Below are 12,778 nucleotides of genomic sequence, written 5' to 3' on the forward strand. Positions count from 1 at the left end.
ATCTATCTATCTATCTATCTATCTATCTATCTATCTATCTATCTATCATAAGGATCTTTGGTTGAGATTGTCCCCCACATATTCATACAATCATTGGTTTTTCTCACTACAAAAAGAAGGATAAATCTCATAGCGTCTAAATTCCCATCATTATTCTGATTCCACTATTCCCATGGAATTTACAAATTTTAATTTACAAAAAGATATGACTTTCCAGGTAGTACCTAGGTATTTTACTGTACATTGGGGGGGGGGAATAGAAAGGATCCTTTGCAGAGTGATTTTTTTTGTCCAAACCTACAAATGAAAAATATATCTCCTCATTTATTTTTTAATGAAAGTTTTGCCATGGAATGAGAACCAAAACCAAAAAGATTAAAAATTATGTCTGTCCCACAATAGCCAATAAAAATCAGTGAGGCAAGAGATTAAGTACAACCAAGAGCACTAGGGACACTGGGTTGAGAGTAGAGAACAGAGCACATTTTCACATGGGAAAGGAAAGCAGAGTCAATATTATTAGAAAAGTTAATTATATAGGATTGGAGGGGAATTTCTTCAACATAGTAAAAAGTGTATACTAAACCAGAGAGCCAACATTGTTCTCAATGGAGAGAGATTAAAGGCATTCCCTTTGAAAACAGGAACTAGGCAAGGATACCCACTATCACCTCTCCTATTCTATATTGTACTGGCATTCTTAGCAATAGCAATAAGACAAGAGAAGGAAATAAGAGGCATTCAAATTGGCAAAGAGGAGGTAAAATTATCTCTCTATGCAGATAATATGATAGTACACTTAGGAAACCCTAAAGACTGAGCAAGAAAACTACTGGACATCGTTGACCAATTCAGCAAAGTGGCAGGATACAAGATAAACATACAAAAATCAATTGGGTTTCTCTACAGTGACAGAGAGAATACAGAGCTGGAGCTAAGAAAAGCAATACCCTTTACAATAGTTAACCACAAGATTAAATACTTGGAAGTAAATCTAACCAGAAGCACAAAGGGTCTATTCAAAGTAAATTACAAAATATTACTACAAGAAACAAAAAGAGATATGGAGAAATGAAGAATACACTTTCTCATGGATAGGAAGACTCAATATTGTGAAAATGAAAACACTACCAAAGACGATCTACATGCTCAATGAAATCCCAATACAAATACCAATTGCATTCTTCAATGAGATGGAAAAGGCAATATCGAATTTCATTCGGAATGGAAAGAGATCCCAAATAAGCAAAGCACTTCTTTAAAAGAGAAACAAGGTAGGAGGCATCTTACTCCATGCTTTCAAATCCTACTACACTTCTGTGGTGGTCAAGAAAGTGTGGTACTGGTTCAATGACATTCACACAGATCAATGGAATAGAATTGAGAATCCAGAAATCAGCCCATCTACCAATGGTCAACTGATTTTTGACAAGGAGATAAAATCAGTTAAGTGGGGAAAGACAGTCTTTTTAACAAATGGTGTTGGCAAAATTGGGAAACTATCTGTAGAAAACTCAAGTAAAAATCAGCTCAGAGTGGATGAAGGACATAGGACTAAATCCAAGGACTATAAACTTCATTAAAGAAAAATTTGGAAGAACCCTAGAAGCCCTAATTCACAACATAAACAGTTGTCTAAGCATCCTGAAAAACCTACAATCAGGAGAGGATCAAATAGATGAATGAGACCTTTTAAGAATCAAATCCCTATGCACATCAAAAAACTTCTCCAACAGAGTAAAAAGGGAAGCCACAGACTGGGGAAAAAATTTGGTAATGACATGTCGGATAAGGGACTTACATCTAGAATTTATAAAGTACTCACACACCACAACAAGATAAAGGTAAATAACCCAATTGAAAAATGGGCACAGGATATGGACACTTCACCAAAGACGACATTCAGATGGCCAACAAACACATGAAGAAATGTTCAAAATCTCTAGCTCTTAGAAAGATGCAAATCAAAACAACTATGAGATATAATCTCACCCCAGTAAGAATAGCAAAGTTTAACAGAACAGCAAACAACAAATGCTGGTGAGGTTGTGGAGAAACTGGAACCACTGTTAATGGGAGTGTAAAATGGTGTAACTACTATGGAAGGCAGTATGGCGCTTTCTCAAAAAGTTGCAAATAGAAATACCATTTGACCCAGCAATACCAACTGAGAATATACCCTACAGAAACCATAACTGCCAACCAAGTAGATATGCGCACACCCATGTTTACTGTGGCTTTGTTCACAATAGCAAAGAGTTGGAAGCAACCCAAGTGCCCATCAACAAACAAATGAATATAAAAGCTTTGATACATTCACACAATGGAATATGCAGCATTGAAAAACAAGGAAATCATGAATTATTATACAAAACGGGTGTTAAGTGAAATATTTCAGTCACAAAAAGAAAAATACTGTATAATACCTCTGTTATAAAACAGGACTGACATGGTGGCTGGGGGGAAACTAAGGAAAGAGGTTATAAATAATCTACATGGCATTGGAGGAGATGAAGGAGAGAACTGTATAAATGGAATATATAATTAGGTATTGTTGGCATAATAAGAGTCCAGAATAAGAGCTGCATAGTAAAGTGGTCTGGGGGCAGGGGCCCTGTATAACAATGCAAGAACTTTTTCCCAAAGAAAAACGTGATCTTGGGGGGGGCATGGAGGAAAATGTGCACCAATGAATGATTAGAAACCTAAGTTCTTTATAACCTTTCATTAAAATATCAATAAAATTTTTTAAGAAAGTACCATAGCTCCCCTTTTCTCACAAGTGCTCAGGAATATGTGTATTTTAAAATGTAAATTAGCTCAACTTTATTTTCAAAATTCCAGAATACCTTTAGTGGACATCTTAGTATTTTTCAAGTCAAAATTTGGGCTTCAGAAAAACAATCTAGTTTTTGTCTGTTTGTTTTATTGTAATTTGAGTTAAAGTTTACAAAGTAAATTGGTTTTCCATTCAACCATTCATATACATTTTGCTCTATAACATTAATTATAATATTCACAATGTAATAGCCCTCTTCCCATTTCTTCCCTACAATTCTCATTTCCATTAATCCTTCTATCCAACCATTTACTGAGTTCTGGCCTTTATCCTTGGGTAAATGCTGCTCTTTTTACCTCATTCAGTTGGTTATTCCAAGGAACATTATTTGATAATGGCATCATCTTCTCCACATTCAAACTTTACAGTTAGTAAATACAGTAATGATTACACCATGTTCATTTTAGCATTGATAGCTCTCGGCAAACTCTGTATTACTTTTTCTGTGCTTCTCTGAGGTTCTTCCTATTAAATATTCTAGAAATTATCACTCTCAAGATCACCATATTTCAAACTCAAAAACGTTCTAATAGCAGCCATGTACCACTTAGTATAAATTTGAACAAATTCATTTCTTCTCCATAGATTGCTAGAAGTTAAACTATAATTGCAAAATGTTAAAAAGAAATAAGTCGCTTTACTTAAGTCAACAGATATTAAGTGGCAAAGACAATGCAACAATTTCAATTTTTCTTATTCCAAAATTTCTACTCTCAGAGTGATATCTTGCTTTCTTTGGGTTTACAGGCAGACTAGCAATATCAGCCTTGAGGCTAATGGAATATAGTAGAAGAAATTGTACTGACTCTTTATGACTGATTCATTTTGGTTGGAGCCCGAATTGATGGGAATATCTGGAAGGCTGGAATGAGAATTGCAATTATCAGGCTTACCTAAGAGGATTAGTTAGATAGAATATATTGAGGGAAATCTAGATTATGCTCCCTGAATTTTTACCAACCCTAGTTTCAAACACATTTGTATACTACTTAATTTTTTCCATATCATCTTATTCTGTCTGTCTTTACCCATCTCAATCATCTAAGAACTTTACGTATACTCTCATTTTTCTCCATTTTATTTTTATTTTGTATTGGTTTGCAGAATGTTCAGAACATTGCTGGTTTGTCTGATACTTCTCTAAATCTGAACATTCACACTGAGACACACTAGGAAGAAGGATTGGCCATCCACTTCTGAAGTAGCAGGGCTCTGAAAATCCTATGTACAACAGAACACATTTAGGGCTTTTGTACATTGGTTTGCTATGAGTCCCAGGCGACTCGACGGCACATAAAAACAACAACAACAACAAGTTAACTTTACAAAGGAAGCATCAAGGGTTACCAAGCGATGGTTAGTTTAGAATGGCGGTTTTCTGGTACCAGCTCCAGCCTCTTAGTCCATTTACAGAATCATTAACTCACTGTCTCGTTGCCCAATGAGCAAAGCAAGCACAAGTTTACTTGTGTTTACTTACTGATCTGTGGTGAGCACTTTTATTGGGTTTTCACCACATCAATAAGTAAGTACAAGTAAACCTGTGATTGCCTTGCTTATTGGGTAATCAGCTACATTACATTAACCAGCATTAGCTATACAGATTAGCAGCTGAATTCAGGAGGTACTAATTTATTGTGCTAACAGAAGATTAGTATGGATCAATACCGCTTCTTTACAGCTGTCCTCAGACCAGAGCAGGGAAACAGGGTATGGTTCAAAATAAGGAAGGGAAAGCATCAGGGATGTGTCCTGTCTCCATACCTTTTCAGTCTATATTCAGAACAGATCATTGTGGTATCAAGACTGGAGGAAGACTCATCAACAACCTACGTGATGCAGATAACACAACTGAAGCACTTGCTACAGAAGGTCAATGACTGTAGTCTTCTATATGGACCATAAAAGAAAAAGATTCTCACTACTGGGCCAATTGGCAGCACCATAATGGATAGGGAAGAGATTGAGTTTGATAACAGTTACAGCTTGAATGGCTTCACAATCAGTACTCTTGACACCAGCAATCAGGAAATTAAAAGATGAATTGCACTGGGTAAATATGCTGTCAGTTACCTTTCCAAAGTGCTGAGAATCAACGATGTCAGTCTAGAGACTAAGGTGTGCCTGATCCAGGCGATTGTCTTTGCAATTATTTGCTTTGCATCAGGACAATGACTAAGGGTGAAAAAAGAATTTATGCCTTTGAGTTGTGGTGCTAGAGAAGAGTCTTGAACATATCATGGACTGCCAACAGAACAAATAGGTCCATCTTGGAGAGGGTGAAAGCAAGTTTCTCCTTAAAGGCTAGGATTATGAAGCTCCGTCTCACATACTTTGTGCATGTGGTCAGGAAAGACTGATCCTTGGAGAAATATATCATGTTTGGAAGGGTGGAGGAACAGCACAGGAGAGGAAGACCCTGGATAAGATGGATTGATACAGTAATTGGGGCAATGGAGTAAGTGTGTTGGAGTCAGTAAGACAGCCTCAGGACAGGACAAGCCTCAGAGCTGTTGTATGTAGGGTTGCTATGAGTTGCAGGTGACTCTATGGCACATAAGAACAACAATGACAGCTTAATATGGCCCAACATTAATCTAATGTTTTCTTTAAAGAATGATTTTCCTTTCTTCAACTTCAGCTGACATCAGTTATAAAAATGAAAGTGGATTGAGAAATTATGGTACATTCACACAATGAAATACTATGCAGCATGAAGGAGCAATAAATTTGTAAATTATTATCTAACTTGGGAGGGACTGGAGAGCATTATGTTGAGTGAACTAACTCAGTTACATAAGGATAAATACTGTATAAAACCATTATTGTAGAATGAGTATAACGATCCAGGAGAGGTGGGAGAGGCTGGAAGCAGAGGGATGTGGATGTGCAGGGGGAAAGGGGGATTAATCATTGGGTTGTACAATTTGACGGGGGGGTGAGGGAAATTGAAAGAATTTATACAAATTTGTACTTAAATTTTGTAAATAAACTAGTAAAAAAAAGGAAAGTCATGAAGCTCCAAGAGGCATGATGAAATTTTTTAAATTAAGAGTTTGCACAAAAAAATGTCTGGTCCTAAGTCCTTAAAATCCACTTTATACAGAGACACTGTATTTCTAAATTCTCATCTTGGCACTTAGCAAAATCATCAAGTGTGAGAAAACTCAAACTTAATAGGGTACTTATAAGTCACCATTCAACTTCTAAAATGTGTGAACAGCTTAATGGGCAGCAAGTCCAGCAGAAGAATCTTGCATTTTAGACTTCACTCTAGAGTTTGCCATAGATTTGAGTTTTTTTTTTTTTAGTTTTTTTTTTATTGGGAAAAACATATTGGGGGTACAAGGAGGTGAGGGTTGGGGGCAGAAGGGTGAGGATGGGCCAGGATGCAGTTGCAGAGCTGCACAGTTTGGTCGGTGGGGGGAGCAGGTGAAGGAAATGATGAGGGTCCAGTGGGGACCAGATGCTACAGAGGAATGACAAGCATTTTCCAATAGTAATTAAGCCAACTGTCTTATTGATTTGGGAATTGGATGCCGACTCTCTGGCTTCTTCATGCTGAACAGGGGCGTAGATATAAAGGGGGGAAGGGAGGACACTTTATCACCTTACTGGTGGTCTTGGGTTACAGCTGCTTGCCTTCTTGCTCCTGAGGGCCGCAACGGTTCGCCCCGAGCCGGGGGCCAAGCACAACCCACCCGAGGGCAGCCCGCCCCGGGCAGAGGGCCGCGACGGCTCGCCCCGGGCAGGGGGCCGAGGGCAGCCCGCCCCGGGCAGAGGGCCGCGACGGCTCGCCCCGGGCAGGGGGCCGAGGGCAGCCCGCCCCAGGCAGAGGGCCGCGACGGCTCACCCCGAGCAAGGGGCCGAAAGCAGCCCACCCCAGGCAGAGGGCCACGATGGCTCACCCCGAGCCAGGGGCTGAAAGCAGCCCACCCCAGGCAGAGGGCCACGATGGCTCACCCCGAGCAAGGGGCCGAAAGCAGCCCGCCCCGGGCAGAGGGCCGCGACGGCTCGCCCCGGGCAGGGGGCCGAGGGCAGCCCGCCCCGGGCAGAGGGCCGCGACGGCTCGCCCCGGGCAGGGGGCCGAGGGCAGCCTGCAGATTTGTGTTTTGACATTAATGACGTCTTAGTGTCATCAGTATTTTTCTTCTGGAAAAAACAGAACAGATATTTACGTACATTATTTCTTTGGAATAAGATGGTTCCTAGATGGATAAGATCGGTACTAAATTTAATGGCCAGTGTTGGTAAAAATAATAGTTTTCCAAAGTTTAAAGCATTTCACGTTTGTCTATCAGTAATGATTCAGCTTTGGCATGTGATTTGCTTTGACTTATCAGCAGTGGGCAACCTGATGCTTACAAGCAAGAGGCAGTTTTCCCCAATAAGCTGATTTTTAAATGAAATTAAAATCGTCATTTTGGTTCACCTCCCAGATTAGTACAACTGACAGCCTGATTAATGAGTAAAAACAGCAGATGGTGGTGTCTTGAAAAAGTCTGACCAGTCTAAGTGCCTTGGAATTTATATCATTCCTCTTTTCCGTGTATTAATAGGAAAATTTTATTAATTACTCAGGTTTAAAAATCCATGCAGACTAAAAGAGTAAGAAAGCTAGTTGTCAAATATCTATTATTATCCAAGACAATGTTAGAAAAGGAAAAAATATATGAGCATAGAGTTGTAGTAGTTATAGAGAAAATGTATCTCTGAATTAGGTCTTGGATTTGTAAACTCATGACTGGGTGGCTACTATGCATCTATCAACTAAGACCATCACCAAGTTTCTTCAAGTGATTAGAAGAGCATATTTCTACTTATTTCTATCTAAAAGTGAAGAAACATAAGAAATTCTACTTTTATTCAAAACATGTTAGATTTATACTTCTACATGATGTAGAGTCTATTAGACATTAATTAGAAAGAACCCAAGACTTGGAAGAAAAGACAAATTTTCATCAATAGATGACCGAATGAACAAAATCTACTGAAGAGCAATGGTGTCACTCTGGAGACTAAGGTTAACCTGAAACAGGACACGGTCTGCAATCACTTGCTATGCTTCAGATAGCTAGACAATGACCAGGGAGGATAGAAGGAGAACTGATGCCTTTGAGCTGTGGTGTTAGAGAAGAGTATTGAATATACCATGGACTGTGAAGAAAATGAACAGGTTTGTCCTATAGAGGGTTAAACCAGGCTGCTTCTTGGAGGCAAGGGTTCTAAAGCTTCGTCTGACATAATTTGGACATGTTGCAAGGAGGGACCAGTCCTTGGAGAGGGACGCCATGCTTGGGAGGGTGAAGGGAAAGTGAAGGAGAGGAAGACCCTTGATGAAATGGATTGATTCAGTGGCTGGAGTAATCAGGGTAGGTGTGTTTGAGACAGTGAAGTTGGCAAAGCATAGAGCAGGTTTTAGGGCTGCTGTACCTAAGGTCATTATGAGTCACAGGCGACTCAATGGCACATACAAACAAAAACAACAAAAGTACACACAATGGAATATCATTCAGCCATTAAAGACAAAGTCCTGACACATGAGAGAATACGAGTAGACCTTGAAAACATTATGCTGTGTGAAATGATCCAGGCACAATGAGTTCACAAATATGAAATACTTAAAATAATCAAAGGTACAAAGATCAAAGTTAACAGTGGTTATGGACAGGAAGGAAGGGAGAGGAGGGCCATCTCTGTCTATATGCAGAACGTCCGGAGGCTGGGCTCTGTGAGGAGGAATGCGACATCAGGATTAGAGGAAGACTCATTAACAACCTGCATTATACACATCATGACACAACTCTGCTTGCTGAAACTGAGGAGGACCAGAAGTGCTTGTTGCAGAAGGTCAAGGACTGCAGCCTTCAATATGGATTGAACTCAACATCAAGAAAGAAAAAAAAAGATTCTCACCACTGGGCCAATTGGCAGCCTCATAACAGATGGTGAAAAGATTGAGATTATTAATAGTTTCAGTTTGCTTGGCTCCACAATCAACACTCTTGGTTTCAACAACCATGAAATAAAAAGATGAATTTCGTTGGGAAAGTCGGCTGTCAGGGACCTCTCCAGAGTACTGAAGAACAACAATGTCATTCTGGAGACTATGGTGCACCTATTTCAGGCCACAGTCTTTGTAATTACTTGCTATGTGCCAGAAAGCCAGACAATTATAATGGATGATAGAAGTATAATAGATACTTCTGAGCTGTGGTACTGGAGAAGAGTATTGAATTTACCATAGACTGCTAGGAGAACAAATATGGTTTGTGCGGGGAGAAGGGTGCAACAATGAATGAATGGAATCCCAAAATCTCTGTAGATGTTCACTGAAATGAAAAATAAACAACCTAAATTAAAAAAAAATATGTTCATCCTAGAGAGGGTGAAACCATGCTGTTCCTTAGAGGCAAAGATTCTGAAGCGTCTTCTGACATGCTTTGGGAGATTTGCAAGTAAGGAACCAGTCCTTTGAGAAGAACATCATGCTTGGGAGAGTGGAGGGACAGCGCAAGAAAGGATGACCCTTATTAAAATGGATTGACTCAGTGACTGAGGTGATAGGAGTAGGTGTGTGAGAGACACATACAATTGGCACAGGATAGAGCAGGCTTCAGACCTGTAGTACGTAGGTTTGCTAAGAGTCAAAAGCAACTCGACAACACATAACAAAACAACAACAATGTTCAGAGATCATAGTTATCAGTGGTTAAGGACAGGAAGGAAAGGAGAAGAGAGTCATCTTTGTCTAGCAAGCATTGAGTTTTTACGAGGTGGGAAAACATGGTAATAAATATTAGTGACAATGCCATAACGCAACTGGTAAATTATTTCATTAAACTTTGTTGTTGTTGTTATGTGCCATCAAGTCATTTGCGACTCATAGTGACCCTATGCACAACAGCCCTAAACCCTGCTCTATCCTGTGCCAACCGCACTGCCTCTGACACACCCATCCCCATTACCCCAGTCACCGAATCAATCCATCTCATAGAGGGTCTTCCCCTCCTGCGCTGTCCCTCCACCCTCCCAAGCATGATGTCCCTCTCCAAGGACCCGTCCCTCCTGGAAACATGTCCAAAGTATGTCAGACGAAGCCCCAGAATCCTTGCCTCCAAGGAGTAGCTTGGTTTAATCCTCTCCAAGATAAATCTGTTTGTTTTCCTAGCAGTCCATGGTACCCTCAATACTCTTCTCCAGCACCACAGCTCAAAAGCATCCATCCTCCTTCTGTCCTCCCTAGTCATTGTCCAACTCTCTGATGCATAACAAGCGATTGCAAATACCATGGCCTGTATCAGGTGCACCTTAGTCTCCAGAGAGACACCATTGCTCCTGAGTACTTTAGAGAGGTCCCTAACAGCAGACTTTCCCATTGCGAGACGCTTTTTTTTTTGGTGCTTCAGCTGTTGTTTATTGACATACAGGTAGGCTCTATAGCAACAGGCCTGGAGGTGGCTGTAGTGGGAAAATGGAAGGTGGAGGGAGGAGTGATTGTCTGTAGAGACAGCTGAATGGAGTGCAGGAAAGAGAAGCGCCCAATACAAGAACAAGGTGAGAACAGGGGAGGCTGAAGGACTACAGAAGCGATTAAGGGCCAAGGCCACTCTGCGTACACTTTAACCACTGCCCCGTGGCTTCGGCCCTGGCTCTTGTTGTTTCCTGACCCCAGGCCAGGACTGAATTTTCTACAGGAACTGAACACAAAGGAGAGGGAATTGCTGACCTTTTGCATTAAATAAGCACAGGGCCTCCAGTCCTGCACCCCTCATTCTTCCCTTGCCCGAGTGGAGAAAGATGAAGGCAGTCAGCCCGAGTTACCTCACCAAACCAGGGTCTTAACAAATAGTCATGTGTCACAGAACTTTGTCTTTCTTCCCTGTTGTCCCAGCCCACCAGTGCCACACTATCCCAAGTAAGCACTACAAGCGTTGCTGGCCTAATGGATGGGTTGTGGGGAGAGGATGGGACAGGGGCTGGAGGACGTCCCCCAGGGTCCATCATTGCACAGGCACTACACGCATGGTGTTGGTGAAGCCGGAGCCTGGACGCCACCCCGTCAGCACAATGACCAGTCTCCACTTTTAAAGAAGCCTCGAGCTTTACCGACATTCATGGCCAGGTTCACCCGGAGGTCCACATCTTCAGCCCAGGCTGACTGTACTGCGTCCTTGCACAGCGCAGGGAAGATGCCACGGTACAGGTGGGCCTGACAGGCAGTCTGGGCGTTCCGAGTCACAGCAATGATGGGGGCCCGGGGGCGGTACCTGGCTACCTGGTGAGCAGACCTGCCAGACTTGGTGAAGACGATTATGGCCCCACTGCAGCACTTAAATGACGCCTCCATGGCGCCCACGGCGGCGGCTTCTGTGGGGTCGCTGGTAATGGGCGCCAGATGGCGGAGCTCCTCAAACAATTGCAAGTGGTAGATGGCAGCCTCTGCCTCACGGGCAATCAGGTGCTGCATGCGCACAGCCTCCAGCAGGTAGTCGCCTTTGGCCGTCTCACCAGACAGCATGATGCAGTCAGCACCATCCAGGACCGCATTGGCCACATCACTGCCCTCGGCGCAGGTCGGGCGGGGCTTCTTAATCATGCTCTCCAGCATCTGCGTGGCACAGATGACAGGTTTCCCAGCTCGGTTGCATCGCCCAATCATCATCTTCTGAGCCAGGAAGACCTTCTCTGTGGGAATCTCAATGCCCAGATCACCACGAGCCACCATGATTCCATCGCTGGCCTCTAGGATCTCATCAAACCCTCATGATTCTCGATCTTGCTGATAATCTTGATGTTCTTGCCTTTCTCTCCCAGGACCTTCCTGACTTCGCAGACATCGGTTGCTTTTCGAATGAAAGATGCAAACACCATATCCACGTCCTGCTCTACCCCAAACTTCAGATCCTGGATGTCCTTTTCTGACATCGCAGGCAGATCCACAGCAGAGCCAGGGAGGTTCACGCCCTTCTTGCTGCCCAGTGAACCACCATTTTCCACCTCGGTCACTAGGAAGTCAGCCCCTTTCTCTTTCACCTGCAGAGAAATAAGTCTATCATCCACGTAGATCTTGCTGCTCACTTTCACCACTTTGCATATGTTCTTGTAGTCTAGCCACAGGACATTTTCATCACACTTGTCCATGTACGCATTATCCAGAGTGATCTTGAGGGTGGCTCCCTTCTTCAGCTCCACCTCGGCGGTGCCACTGCCTTTGATGAGCCCAGTTTGAATCTCAGGTCCCTTAGTGTCCAGGGCCACAGCCACGGGCCGGTAGAGAATGGGGTCAGAAGCAAAGCTTTCTGTAGCTGTGCGTACATTCTTGATGATCTCTGCATGGTCTCTTGATGGTCTCATGACTTCCGTGAGAGAAGTTCATACGAGCCACATTCATTCCACACTTAATCATTTCCTTCAACATTTCCACTGACCGGGAAGCTGGGCCAATGGTACAGTTGATGCCAGTGTTCCGGCCTGTAATGGGTGCAGAGTCGATATCCAGGCGGCACATGTGCTCCAGGAACGTGTCACCCATGGATGCGTGCTGCTGCTGGGTCTGAATGAAGGCAGAGCCCACTTCACTGTGTTGCTTCGACATGGCTTCTGTGGTTCTCCGCGTGGCTCAGCTCGCGCTCCGATGCTGCCGCAGGAGTGTAGGACGCGCAGCTGCTCTCGCGATACGCTTTTTGATTTCCTGACTGCTGGTGCCAAGAGTGTTGACTGTGGAGACGAGCAAACTGAAGCTGTGAGCAATCTCAATCTCTTCGTCATCCATCCTGACGCTGCCAATTGGTCCAGTGGTGCGAATCTTTGTCTTCTTGACATTGAGCCTCAGTCCATACTGAAGACTGCAGTCCTTGACCCTTCGCAGCAAGTGCATGAGGTCCTCCTCAGTTTCAGCAAGCAGGGTTGTGTCATCTGCATAACGCAGACTGTTAA

The 12,778-nt window shown here is 42.8% G+C and overlaps 1 protein-coding gene and 1 pseudogene across 2 annotated transcripts in view; both read right to left on the minus strand.

Annotated features, from left to right (window-relative positions):
* PCDH19 (protocadherin 19) overlaps positions 1-12,778 on the minus strand; it is a 280,037-nt gene that overhangs the window by 100,762 nt on the left and 166,497 nt on the right. The window lies entirely within an intron of this gene.
* LOC102876598 lies at positions 10,843-12,449 on the minus strand (annotated as a pseudogene).

The sequence above is a fragment of the Elephantulus edwardii genome, unplaced genomic scaffold (assembly GCF_000299155.1).
Source record: "Elephantulus edwardii isolate Elephantulus edwardi_28Jun2011 unplaced genomic scaffold, EleEdw1.0 scaffold00428, whole genome shotgun sequence".
NCBI classification, from domain to species: Eukaryota; Metazoa; Chordata; class Mammalia; order Macroscelidea; family Macroscelididae; genus Elephantulus; species Elephantulus edwardii.